The sequence below is a fragment of the Crinia signifera genome, chromosome 2, assembly GCF_055691185.1.
Source record: "Crinia signifera chromosome 2, ASM5569118v1, whole genome shotgun sequence".
In the NCBI taxonomy this organism is placed as follows: Eukaryota; Metazoa; Chordata; class Amphibia; order Anura; family Myobatrachidae; genus Crinia; species Crinia signifera.
Window position 1 is genome coordinate 293,028,181 of NC_139218.1, and position 13,102 is coordinate 293,041,282.

At 40.1% G+C, this 13,102-nt stretch overlaps 1 long non-coding RNA gene across 1 annotated transcript in view; it reads right to left on the bottom strand.

Annotated features, from left to right (window-relative positions):
• LOC146059066 (uncharacterized) overlaps window positions 1–13,102 on the bottom strand; it is a 248,331-nt gene that overhangs the window by 90,504 nt on the left and 144,725 nt on the right. The window contains exon 2 of the long non-coding RNA XR_014470131.1: window positions 8,328–8,453. This is a non-coding gene — a long non-coding RNA (uncharacterized LOC146059066). The remainder of the gene's footprint in view (window positions 1–8,327; window positions 8,454–13,102) is intronic.

Sequence of the window (13,102 nt, forward strand, 5' to 3'; positions counted from 1 at the left end):
AGTTTTAATAGAATAAATAATATAATAAAAATCTTATTTATCAGTTGCTTTTAAATACTCTAATCAAATGGGACCCACAATGGTTCTAAAGGTTAAGCAAAAAGCATTTCATTTAAGAAAATTGAAATTTGTCCAGACTAATGCTGCCGTTTTGCCCAATTATCTTCCCATGCACAACTGGGGGATTTAAATAAGTTTTTTTAGTTTGCAAAATGTATTTAATCTGCCCTACTTTCACTTTCCTTTTACGGTTCTATGGCAAGAGGTACTCTATGAAATCACACTTGTACCTCCTTTGAGAATTAATGTGAGAAAAAAAGCTTTTTTCAAAACCTATTGAAATATGTATTTTTGCATGTAGAACATAAATATTGGAATCTGTAAATGGGATGTGTACAGAAAAATACTGTATGTATCTTAATATTTCCGCATTGTATATTTATTTTTAAATGTGTGTTCTATTAAAGATATGTACAATGTAGACAAAATGATTGGTTACTGACAGCAAATAGATCCACCACATGCATTGATTACTGTAGACACCCTTCTTGGCAAACTGTCCACAAGTTCCTGGACAACAGCAAGAGGTATGTATTGCCATCCACCTTAAGTATGGTGATGACACTGAAGGCCCTTGTAAATACCACTAAAACTAGGGATGTGCACCGGTCACTTTTAGTGTTTTGTGAAACGTGTTATGGATCTGTATCTCTGGAAGTGTTTTGGTCCAAAACACCACCCTTCAGTGTTTTGTGTTTTGGATCTGTATTTTATTTAGAAAAAAAAACATATAAATCGCTAAAATCGCATATTTTTTTTTCTCCTACGCTATTATTAACCTTAATTAACCTTAATAACATTAATTTCCACTCATTTCCAGACTATACTGAATACCTCATACCTCACAATGTTGTTTTTAAGCCAAAAGGTTGCACCGAGGTAGCTGTATAACTACAGTATGCTAAGCGACACAAGTGGCTGGCACAAACACATGGCTCATCTAGGAGTGGCACTGCAGCGCCAGACAGGATAGCAGTTTGCAAAACTAGGCACCAAAGAGCACATAATGCCAAAAACAGAGGAGCAAGATGGAATTGTCCTTGGACCCTCCCACCCACCCTTATGTTGCTTAAATAGGACATGCATACTGGGGGAGATTCTCTAAGCTGATAATGCGGTAAAAAAGCAAGAGCTGTCCTTTGCCATAATTATCGCATATGTTACAGCATATGCGATAATTATGAATGTGGTAGCCGGCGGTAAGGGGGCGAGGATGTTACAGCATCCCCCCCACACTGTTTTTAACAAACCAATCATTTCAGGGGTTATTTATTATACGCGGGCGTATAATAAATTATATGCATTAACATACAGTAACCCTTTTTTATTGGGGTTATTTTATTTCTATGTGGCACAGGAGGAGGGTACCACACAGACACACACACGGCAAATCCAGAAAAAAATTAGATGTATTAAAAAAAGCCATTTATTTTGGGGTTATTAATGATATGCGGGCGGCACAGGAAAGTGTACCCCCCCCCCCACACACACACACACAGCAAAGCCTGAAAACATTAGATTAATATAACCCTTTTATTTTTTTTAGAGTGCACACTGGACCGTCACTGGACTTATATGGCAGTATTTAACAGCAGTACCACTGGACTTAACGACAGTGCCACTGGACTAGCTGTACCACTGAATTTAACAGCAATACCACTGGACTAGCAGTGCCACTGGACTTAACAGCAATATCACTGGACTTAACGGCAGAACTAGACAGCAAAGCAGCATTGCATTAGACATACAGCAGCACAGGACACCAGCACCTGCAGAAGACAGGACAGTACTACGGGACTGCACTGCACTGGACTGCACAGAACACCACCACTGCAACCAGGTCGCCACCCCATGCCAGCTTCCAAGAGAGACACACAGAGACACAACTTCCTTAACCCTCTCCAATCCCGTGGTGATGATGTTGACGGTTGCGAGGGACTTTTATAGCGTTCGGATCTCGCAAGAATCCGACGCCAGGATGATGAATTGCTGAACGGCGCTAGGATCTCAGTTCAGATCCCTGCCGTTCGGTAGCATCTGGATTTTAGAAATCCGAACGCACTCATCTCTAGCTAACACACATGTATACATCAATAGTCATGGTACAGATGGAGCTGCTCTCATCTGAGTGTATATAAGAAAATTATATAAAAATAAATCCACTGCACTCACTATTGCCAGGTTTAGGGTGCCAGTGGTATGTGACCACATTATATAAATAAAAATCACACAGTTCTGCACTCACCATAATAACCTTAATAACAATATATACTGTATGTAATAAAGTTAATGGGTACTCTTTACTTAGTTGGGCGCCCGTCGCGGTCATCGCGGGTACATTTATGTCTGGCCGCGACGCGACCGACGCGATGCCCGCGATTTCCCATTGAAACCCATGTTAAACTTGGAAATCGTGTCGGTCGCGTCGCGGCCGGCCATAAATGTACCCGCGATGCCCGCGACGCGATGCTCCCGATTTACCATAGGAATCAATGTTAAAAGGCCCGATGGACCCGATTTTACTGTTAAATGGCTCAATGGACCCGATTTGGCCATAGGAATCAATGTTAAATGGGCCACAGAGCCCATTAACCCTTAAATGTCCCCCCCAATTTTTAACGCCACCCCACGATCCACGCCAACCCGAAGCGTGGCGAGCGCAGCGAGCCCGCGAGGGGCGCCGGTACGCGCCGGTACGCGTCCTCCGACCTTTTCACGCCGACACCTGTGAAGCCCGCGAGGGGACGCGTCTACCTGTGAAGGTATCCGCGTCCCCTCGCGGGGCGCGCTGCGCTCGCCACGCTTCGGGCTCGGTGGCTCGCTGCGCTCGCCACACTATTATATTCTCACTCCACGCCCTAGTGGATAGTAGGGCATGAAAAGGTCGGAGGACGCGTACCGCCGCCCCTCGCGGGCTCGCTGCGCTCGCCACGCTTCGGGTTGGCGTGGATCGTGGGGTGGCGTTAAAAATTGGGGGGGACATTTAAGGGTTAATTGTGCCTATTTGGGCTCTGTGGCCCATTTAACATTGATTCCTATGGCCAAATCGGGTCCATTGAGGCATTTAACAGTAAAATCGCGGTCAATTAGCCTTTTTAACATTGTTCCCTATGGGAAAATCGCGGTCATCGCGGTCATCGCGGTCATCGCGGCCATCCCGATTTACCCGCGATGCCCGCGATGACCGCGATTTTTACCCCCGACGCCCGCGATTTCAATCGCTGGCGCCCATCTAGGTAAAGAGTACCAGTTAATGTAATGTATTATTATATTTGTAGAGCAGTGTCACTTGTGTAATATGAATGATAAAAGTTTTCTGTGACAGTGTGCATAACATGTCAAACTCTACATTTATTGTGTAGAGCCTCAGTCAATACTTAATAATCATATATTTAATAATGCAGTATAAACCACAATTAATTTGTTTTCATAACTTTTAATATAAAGCTTCAATTTAGCACCTCAGGCTATTTTTTGTCATTTAGTAAATTAATAAAATAGTATTTTAAGTAAAGCTTTTTTAATAAATCATTACTGAAGCAAAAAATTAAAGAACAGTACTTGCTTTCTATTAAACTGTTTATGTTTTATAGTCTATGGAATCAGCAAACACACATTGCCTAACAGTAACTTTTTTTTTGGTGTGTTTGGTCAAGTGCTTGCAGCCAAACTCCTTGAGCAGGTGGTGTACAATTGCCCATCTCCTTTCTCTCCAACATGTCCCTCCTGCACCCATTCCAAACTAGTTTTCGTTCTCTTCTAATTCAGAAACTGTCCTCTCTTTCTCACAGGTAAGTGCAAAGTTTCTATATTCTTAAATTTGATAGTGGTCTTTGACACTGTTGCCAAACCATAAAAATCTTCCCTTCCTACTTCACTTTCCATTTTATTTACTGATCTTCATCTCCCTCCGCTTCCCCTTTCCAGGAGGGACCCTCTAAATGTTTTCCTTCATCAAACTAATCAGTTTCATTGAACTTCATGATCACTTCTATGCTGACAGTACCCAATCTTAACTCCCCAGATCCTTCTCCCAATGTACTCTTACATGTCACTTCCTGTCTGTCATCTCACCCTGAATATCAAATACTTCCTTAAACCTAATATTTTAAAAAATTAACTTATTATCTTTTCCCCAGTCAAGATGCTGTCTACTTTTATGTCAGCATCTTGTTCTCCTTCATTAGCAGCTGCTGGAGTCACGGGTAACTCGTCTTTCACCCCACACACACATTCCGGCTATTTACACTTCTGAAATTGTAATTTCCTGCTTTGATTACTTAGCTCCACTCTGGCACTCATAACTCTTACCTCCTCCATTCCTGTCTAGTCTCAACTGTACTGGCTGATTCATTTTCCACTTTCATTGCTCTACAGACTCACTGTTGTCTCTCTCTGCCAGTCATGCTGGTCACCTATACCCCTCAGAATTGAATTCAAACTCTATCTCAAACTCTATCTCAAACTCTATCTCAAACTCTATCTAACCTATCTCAATTTAATTCAAACTCTATCTCATTACTGTTGCTCCTATTATCTCCACACTGGTTTCCTCCCTTCCTACCAATTTTCTCTACTAATGCCCTTATTCTGATTGAGTCGGATGGCTCCGAGTGCAGACGGACAGCTGATGGTTGGTGTTTGCGCATGTGCAGAGGTGTATCTGCGCATGTGTGAACGCCTCACACGTCTGAACACGGCACGAAGTCCGTGCAGAAAATGATCGTATGGAACCATCCGAGCAGGGGGTGGAGAGGGGCGTGAAGGGCTGTTTGGGCTCATTACCATATGCATACGCCCCGCGTTTCATGGGTGTTCCCATGAAAACGCTGGGCGTACGTAGGGTAATGCGGCTGTGATGCGCATGTGGGGGACGAACAGCTGACATAGCCAGATGTCAGATGCCCACCCATATCCCTGCTTTCATATGGAAAAATGTCTGAGTGGTCTGGAGCACTCGGTGCTGCCTGACCACTCAGTCTATTATTTGATGGTTGCCGACCATCAGAGGATCGGGGAGGTTACCACAGATGGAGGAGGTGTTCACATGAAACATCCACTCGCGGTCCATTCGGTCGGCGTCTTACTGCATTTGGATGGTGTGAGCGATTCCGTATGGTAGGCGGGGCTAATACGCATCCATCCGATTCAACTAGAATGAGGGCCTAATTGTTGCCATCTCACCTCTTAACTGATCGCCATTGCCCACTCTCATACTCATTTTTCTTGGACTGCTCCTTACCTCTGGAATTCATCTCTTAACAATAGACTTTCATTTTGTGTCCCAACTTTTTTATTTTAGCTTTCCCACCCCTCCTACCTCTGCAGTTTCTGTCCTCTTCTAATAATTGAGCCCACCAATATCTCATAAGCTTGTTTGATCAGGAACATTTTCCTACTCATCATCTCTACATATTAAAATATCTGTACACTACAATTATATACTCACTCAAATGTATATACTGTCGGCCTGTAAGTTGTCTAATGTTACACTTGTACAGCAGTATTTTACCCACTTGACTTCTTATAAATGAACAAATATATTACCTAAAATATTTTTTAATGTGGAAGTTGCAGTTATTAAAATTTGATGTCTCAGAAAAAAATCGCATTCTGATTCCCCCTCCCCTTTACAACTTAATTCTATAACTTTTTTGCATCATATTCAGGAATTGTTTGTCAACTCCATAACATTTTCTTAGAAACATAAATCTTGCCAAAACATTTTGCCCATTATTAAGCATTAGGAATAGTTATAATGTAATCAAACATAATATCAACATCTCAAGTACCTCCTTAGTAGTATATCTGTAGAAGATTTCAGTGGTTGCCAACGTTTTTGGATCACGACGCACAAAATATATAATTTTTTTTCATGGCTCCCATAGGCCCAAAGCTTCTTTAGAAATTCAGATTTTTAAAATGAAATACATTATGTTTATGGGTACTTAAGTAATATCTGGGCTCCCGTTTTTCTTATGAGACCGCATCGCCACGCTTCGGGCACGGTGGCTCGCTGCGCTCGCCACACTATATAAAATCAACTCTATGAGTAGTTGGATAGTAGGGGTATGAAACAATGGGGTGCATTTAACATGGGAGCCCAGATAATACATAAGTACCTGTTTATGTCATTTTTAGGTCCAGTTATGTAGTGAGGGACAGGATTCACCTCTGTTTGTACAAATATTTTATGATTGCACTTGATTTGTCTATTCCATTGACCATAAATAATTTGAATTGGTCCTGGACCATTAAAACTATTGCACCCCTGTAAGTGCCCTGAGACACCCCAGGATACACAGGTGTATTGTATGATCAATTCATGCATGATGAGATTAATGTAAACATAAACATTGGTGTAGAAATGTTCTTCAAAGAGATTATATAGATTATTGTGAAATATCATATGTAAATTTTATTTGTGAACATAGATCTTTAATTAATTAAACAAATAATATATTTCCTCCAGCAAAAACTATTATGTAACACAGTCACTCATGCAAATCCATTTCCCCCCTTCACAGCTAGTAGTACAAGGCATACATCAATATAGTTTAATGACATGGATTGGTTAATTAATTTGGTAAATTAATGTGAGAGTGTGTTAGGTATTTACAAACTGTTAACTGCAAACACAGCTCTCTGTGTGACTAATGATTGAGAGGAGGTTAAATTATGAGTTAATTGCTTCTTGGTTCTAGATGATACATATATTTTGCAAGTAGATTTATGTACCTTCAAATGCAACATCTCATATTCTCTTGGAAAGCAGATATGTCTTTGCAGATCAATCACACCATGTACCATAATTAGGAAAATCTGATGATCACCATGGTTTACCAGCAATTATATCATTGTTTTATAGCAAGTCTCTGATACCACTCAGTTGCATGTAGTTCAGAACATTGGCAGAAACATCATCTTATTTTAATTTCTGGACATTAGCTGAAGAGCAGCTTAGTACTGACTCAGCGGTGCCTGGCTTTCTCATGGGGTCCAGGTCTCCACAGCTGCTGTTGCTCTACATTTGCCTAAAGCAATGTGCCAGCTGTCTCTGCCTGTATTAGAACACAGCGATATGAACAACTGGAAGCAATAATGTGTCTCCCCATTTGCCTAACAATACCAACATGAACAATAATTCAGTAGACTGAAGATTTGTGCTGTAATTTAATAAACCCCATGCACATTTCTACAATTGAACATCACATCTGTGCAATGGATCCTAGATGTATAATATTCTTTTATAAGAGGCTATTAACCAATCTTAACTTTATAGGTTTCCTTAAATCTTTTTCATCAGCTGTTAAACTACAGTAAAGACAAAATTACCTCTTATGAGGCAAGGGACAGTAAAACACAAAGACTGTGATTAAATGTCAATCAATTAAGGATTGCTTCACAATAAAGCGCAGGCTGATGATTTAAAAAATCATGCAAAATTATACTAACAAATTTATGAATTGTTTTTGAAGTTAATAAAATATGTGCAGTATTTAGGTTATATATGGATATTGTTTGTTACACTGCGGCAATGATGACAATGACAGCACAGAAATACTAATTGACAACAGAGTGGCACCCATCTCCAATTGCTTGCCATGGCACTGTGGTGCCCTAAATGAATCGGCCTTTAATTGGTTTGAACACATACTGTACAAGCATATAAATCCAAATACTTTATATTTCAGTAAAATTTACTATGAACTCTCATCTTAAATTCTTATGCTTAAAAAGCTATTTACAATGGATATTAGTAAATTTAAAATATTCTTAAGTAGGGTTTAATGTAGTTAAACTTGTATATACTGTAGTTGTATTTTAATAAGAAAAACTAAGGGGTAGATATATTAAGTAGACAAAAGAGTGGAGAAGTGGACCAGATGATAAGTTATTTATAGTAACCAGTCAGCTTTCAGATAACATTTATTAGGTATATTCTATAAAATAATAGTTAAAAGCAGATTGGTTGCTATGGTCTATGTCTCTACTGGTTCACTTTTCCACACTTTTCCCTGCTTATATATATATATATATATATAGATAATATATATATATATATATATATATATATATATATATATATATATATATACACAGTCCATGGGGTCACTAGTTGACCAGGCCAGCACTCTAGGAGACTTGAACCGCAAAATAAAGATACTACACCATTTGGAGTGTGGTCAACATGTTTGACGTCTTTACTACCTCTTTCGTTGGGACATACAGTGATAAAAGTGTAAAAGACAGTATATATAGCTTACCCAAGCAACTCCCTTCCCATGTGCGGTCACACCGCTCCCGGCGGTAGTCACGTTGATGTCATCCAAGTGCAGTCAGCACCAGCATCACAGCTGTCTCCCCCAGTGGGCGTGCATCAACAAGTGTTACTATGGAAACAACAAAGCATACAGACAAATAAGAAACATACTTACAATGAGCCATAAACAGTACAGATACATGGACATTAATACAATATTGTAGCAATCGGAGGCATAGTATACCTAAAATACATTCAGCGGCTGACAGTTTTTAGAAAGCAGCATAAGCTAAGAATTTTATTCATGCTGCCTGGATGGACAGTTTGCAATCTGTCTATCCATTGGGCTTCTCGTTGGAGAAGAATTTTGTTAGCGCCAGTGAAAATGATTCCATCAGAGGCAATAGAGCTGGCACATCATTAAGATCCCCTCCGGGGGTGGCCCAAAAAGTTGGCACCCCACTTCCCATACCCGACGTGCAGGCCAAAATGAGAGGCAGAGGAAGAAAGAAAACAAAGCAATAAATCATATGAGATGTCCGTATTAAACAAAGTTTTGACCTTTGTTCCAACTAATGTGCCCAGTATTAACCCTTCCTGTACCTATTGACGAAACGTGTTGGGAACAGGCATCTACCATGAGAGAAGACCCACAGCATGATAGTTAAGGTTTGGGGCCTTGATTTTCTATGTACCCATCACTTTTCTGAGAGCATGCATGCCTCTGGAGCAGCACATAGCACTGGTGCCACTGACCTTCTCCCCTTCACCTATCTTGGTGCCCTCTCATGGTGCCCTCTTCCTTTTCTGGATCCGCCACTGTTTCCACTAATTATAATATACTAGATTTACGTTAAAGTTATAAAATATAAATGTCAGAAAAGTCAGAAAAAATAAAATGGTACTGGCAGGGGAATAGCGAAATCATACTCATTAAAACACCAACCAGATGTAGATGCGAGCAAGAGAAAACATGATTCTATACAGAGCTAATGGTTTGATCAACATTATTGAGGAAATGCTAACCAGTAATCACTCATTTAAATGTCAGGTCATATTATTTATAACATACCACACTGGTAAACAACACGTTCCATTTTTTTCATAACCAATAGGCACAGGCATGCAACCACTGTCAGAATGAGACATGAAGGGCCAACCGGGAGAATACAGTGATAAGGGTTTATGTTGGGGGTATGGCCAGTCTTCAGAGGGGGTGTAGCCAGACACCACAGAATTTGGCTAACCATTAGTAAGTACATGGGCTGGGCCCCTTGATAAATACATAGTAAATACTGATAGCACATGATATGTACCAGATAAACAGATTGATAGATTAATAACACCAATGCACTGAAGAAAATGCAGTAGAAGGTAGCATATGTATAATTCAAGTGCACAAACTGGAACCTGATCCATAGAGGAGGGGGTGCCTACCCCACCCCAGGCAGAGGGAACCACTTGGGGTTTCCCCTGTGGGCCAGTCCAAACCTGCATGCAGTTTATCAATTCACATGCAACCAGTGACACATACCAACCAGCATAACCCATTCCAAGTAGTACATAATGCTCTGCTGCTGGACTACCCTCTTAATTTGTGATTGCCATCCCCCATGGTGATCAATATAAACAGGAGTGTAGAGACCTTCGCTCTGTGATGTGTGTGTACTAATTATGTGCAATGCAAATGAATACTAAATGATTATTGCAGTGTATTTAAGATACTTTTATTTTGGCCACAATGCCTGTCTTAAATAAGTTACAATAAATGTTTACCAATAAGAGTCCTAGTGATTGTAACAGTACCTGGGTATATCCCTAAATACAGAGACTTTTCCCCTGAGTGAACTATCATTTTCACTGTCAATGCATTAATCCCTTACAGTGCACAATCCCTTATAATCTTTTTGGTTTTGTTTTTGTTTTGTGTTCATTCCAATTTATTTTATTTTATTTACCATTTTTTTCCACGTAAATCTTGTACAAATAAGGTGCCATCAGCACCACTGTGAACAGATACAGCTCGTGCCTTACCACACCTAGCTAAGGGGGTTATTTTGGTTCACTCTTTCAGACAAATTCCTTCTTAGATGGACAAAACCATGTGCACTGCAGGTGGGGCAGATGTAACTTGTGCAGAGAGAATTAGATTTGGGTGGGGTTTTACTTCAAAGTGAGATCTATATTGCAGTGTAAAAATAAAGCAGTCAGTATTTTCCCTGCACAGAAACAAAATAACTCACCCAAATCTAATTCTCTCTGCACATGTTGCATCTTCCCCCCTGCAGTGCACATGGTTTTGTCCATCTGAGAAGGAATTTGTCAGAAAGAGTGAACCAAAATAACCCCTTAAGTGCTCCAGTAGCCAATAAACACTTATTTGTAACATTTATTTGTAACACCTATTTATTTGTAAGAAGTGCTTCAATAAACACTTATTTGTAACATTTATTTGTAACACCTTATTTATGACAGGCATTGTGACCAAAATAAAAGTATCTTAAATACACTGCAAGAACAATTTACTATTCATTTGCATTGCACAGAATTAGTATACAAACATCACAGAGTGCAGGTCTCTACACCCCTGTTTATATTGATGACTACAGGAGACTAGCCTTCTCCCAGAGACTAGCAGCTATAACAGAAAACCCCTTGAGGTGAGTGCTATACCAACCTTTACTATATAGATCCCCCATGGTGAAACACCTTTCTTATCCATTAACTAGTTCAACGCAGGTGAGAACAATCACACTTAAAGAGGGTAGTCCAGGAGCAGAGCAGGATGTCCCTCCTGGAATGGGTCATGTTGGGATATGGAATTTGGTAGTATGTGTCTAGATTAACCCCTCGCTTACTTGCACTGTTGTGGGGTCTATACTGTAAATTGATTTGAGGAACTACCATTCTATATATCAATGTTCTGAGAGGTATTTATTGGATCGGTAGATGGAGGGTATACTGATCATTGTAGTGCCATGACAGTGCCTGATGTGCCTCCAGGTAAGTTATCTCTCAATTTAGAAATACATAAATGTAACTGAGATTTGGGCATTACTGTTATCATCTAGGATGTCTCTTTTGCTCTTATTGCGGAGTGAAAGGAATCTTTTTTCTTGTCTATATTAACCTATCCCGTACACTTATCTGTATTGGAACTATAAATTGATTTGAGCAACTCTCATTCTGTGTATCACATTTATTTTTGCATTTTACAGTGAGGTATCATTTAATCATTTACTCCTGAGAATGAGGAAGCTACTGTACTTTATGTAAACTTTGTTAGAACATAATACATGGCATCTGAATGCAGAGTGTATAGTATGTTGTCTCACAGAAACACACACAAACATACACAAAAACTTTACTTTCTTATAGCCGTGAGCTTTCTGGCTGTCATGCTTGAAATTATACTTGTCCCCAGGCTTTATCTGCCTTGGGTTAGATATATACTGAGGAAGCCAGAGGCAGAATTCTCATTAAAAGTATGAGAATTCATTATAAATACTAAGTTAACACTTCCATCATTATTAATAATCACATAGTCTAAATTGACAGCAATCAGACATGGATACACTACAACACTGCATATTTGGTATGATTATTACATGTTCATGGACCGGTTCAAATAAAAAAACTAAATATATAATTTTGTAGCAGCAAGCCACAAAAACATATGGATGCACCACATCAATGTCTGTCTTTTATAGAAAAACTAACAACATGAACTTTGTATGGAGGGATTAAATTATCTCTCTGTTCCTTTAGAAATAATAAATGCTGATGTTTATGGCATATCATAACTCAAAATAATAAATGCCCCAACCTTCTTCATTTAATCTCTTCTTTCATGTTGCCCCCTCAAATCCATCACCCACGGCACTTGCGCCTCTCTCCCCCTTTCTCTAGTTGCGGCCCTGCTGTAGTAGCACAGGCTACAGTATTAGATACATTTTATTAATTTTGAAGGGCTTGTTAAGTCACTCTTAAATTGCATTAAGGGTATGTGCAAAGTGGCAAACTAGTGCAGATATTAAGAAGGTCTCTAAATCCACTGAGTCGTTTGTAATTAATGCGTGGAAGAAGAATGGTCAATGCAGGAATGCACCTCACTTTGGAAGACCCCTAAGACTGAAACCGAGGGACTGCTAAACAGGGAGCTGCAAAAGAACAGAGGTAGTCATGTGCATACCACTACACAAAAGTTCCAAATAGCCACTAATGTGTCGGTTTTAACAAAAACACTTGGTACTTATGTAATATCTGGGCTCCCGTTTTTCTTATGAGACCGTGTCCCCTCGCGGGGCTCGCTGCGCTCGCCACGCTTCGGGCACGGTGGCTCGCTCCGCTCGCCACACTATATAAAATCAACTCCATGCGTATTTGGATAGTAGGGGTATGAAAAAATGGGGTGCATTTAACATGGGAGTCCAGATAATACATAAGTACCAAACACTTTTGTAGGGAGGCTCGGGCGGTTTCCATTGGCTTGGCATGGGTCAACTAGTTGTTTGGTATGGTCACATTAATTCTCAGAAGTATAGAGATGTTCTCGATAACTGTGCTCCCTACATTGTGGCAGTTCTATGGAAATGACAAAACAACAATTAACAGCAACAACAATGCCACCTGTCATGTTTTCTGGGTGATGCTGGACTGACATACAGAACCTTTAAAAACCTGGATTGACTGTCCAGCTCATAGTCCAGAGCTTAACCCCATTGAGAACCTTTGGGACAACTTGAAGCAATGGGTGCATTGTACGCCAACTTCACCTTC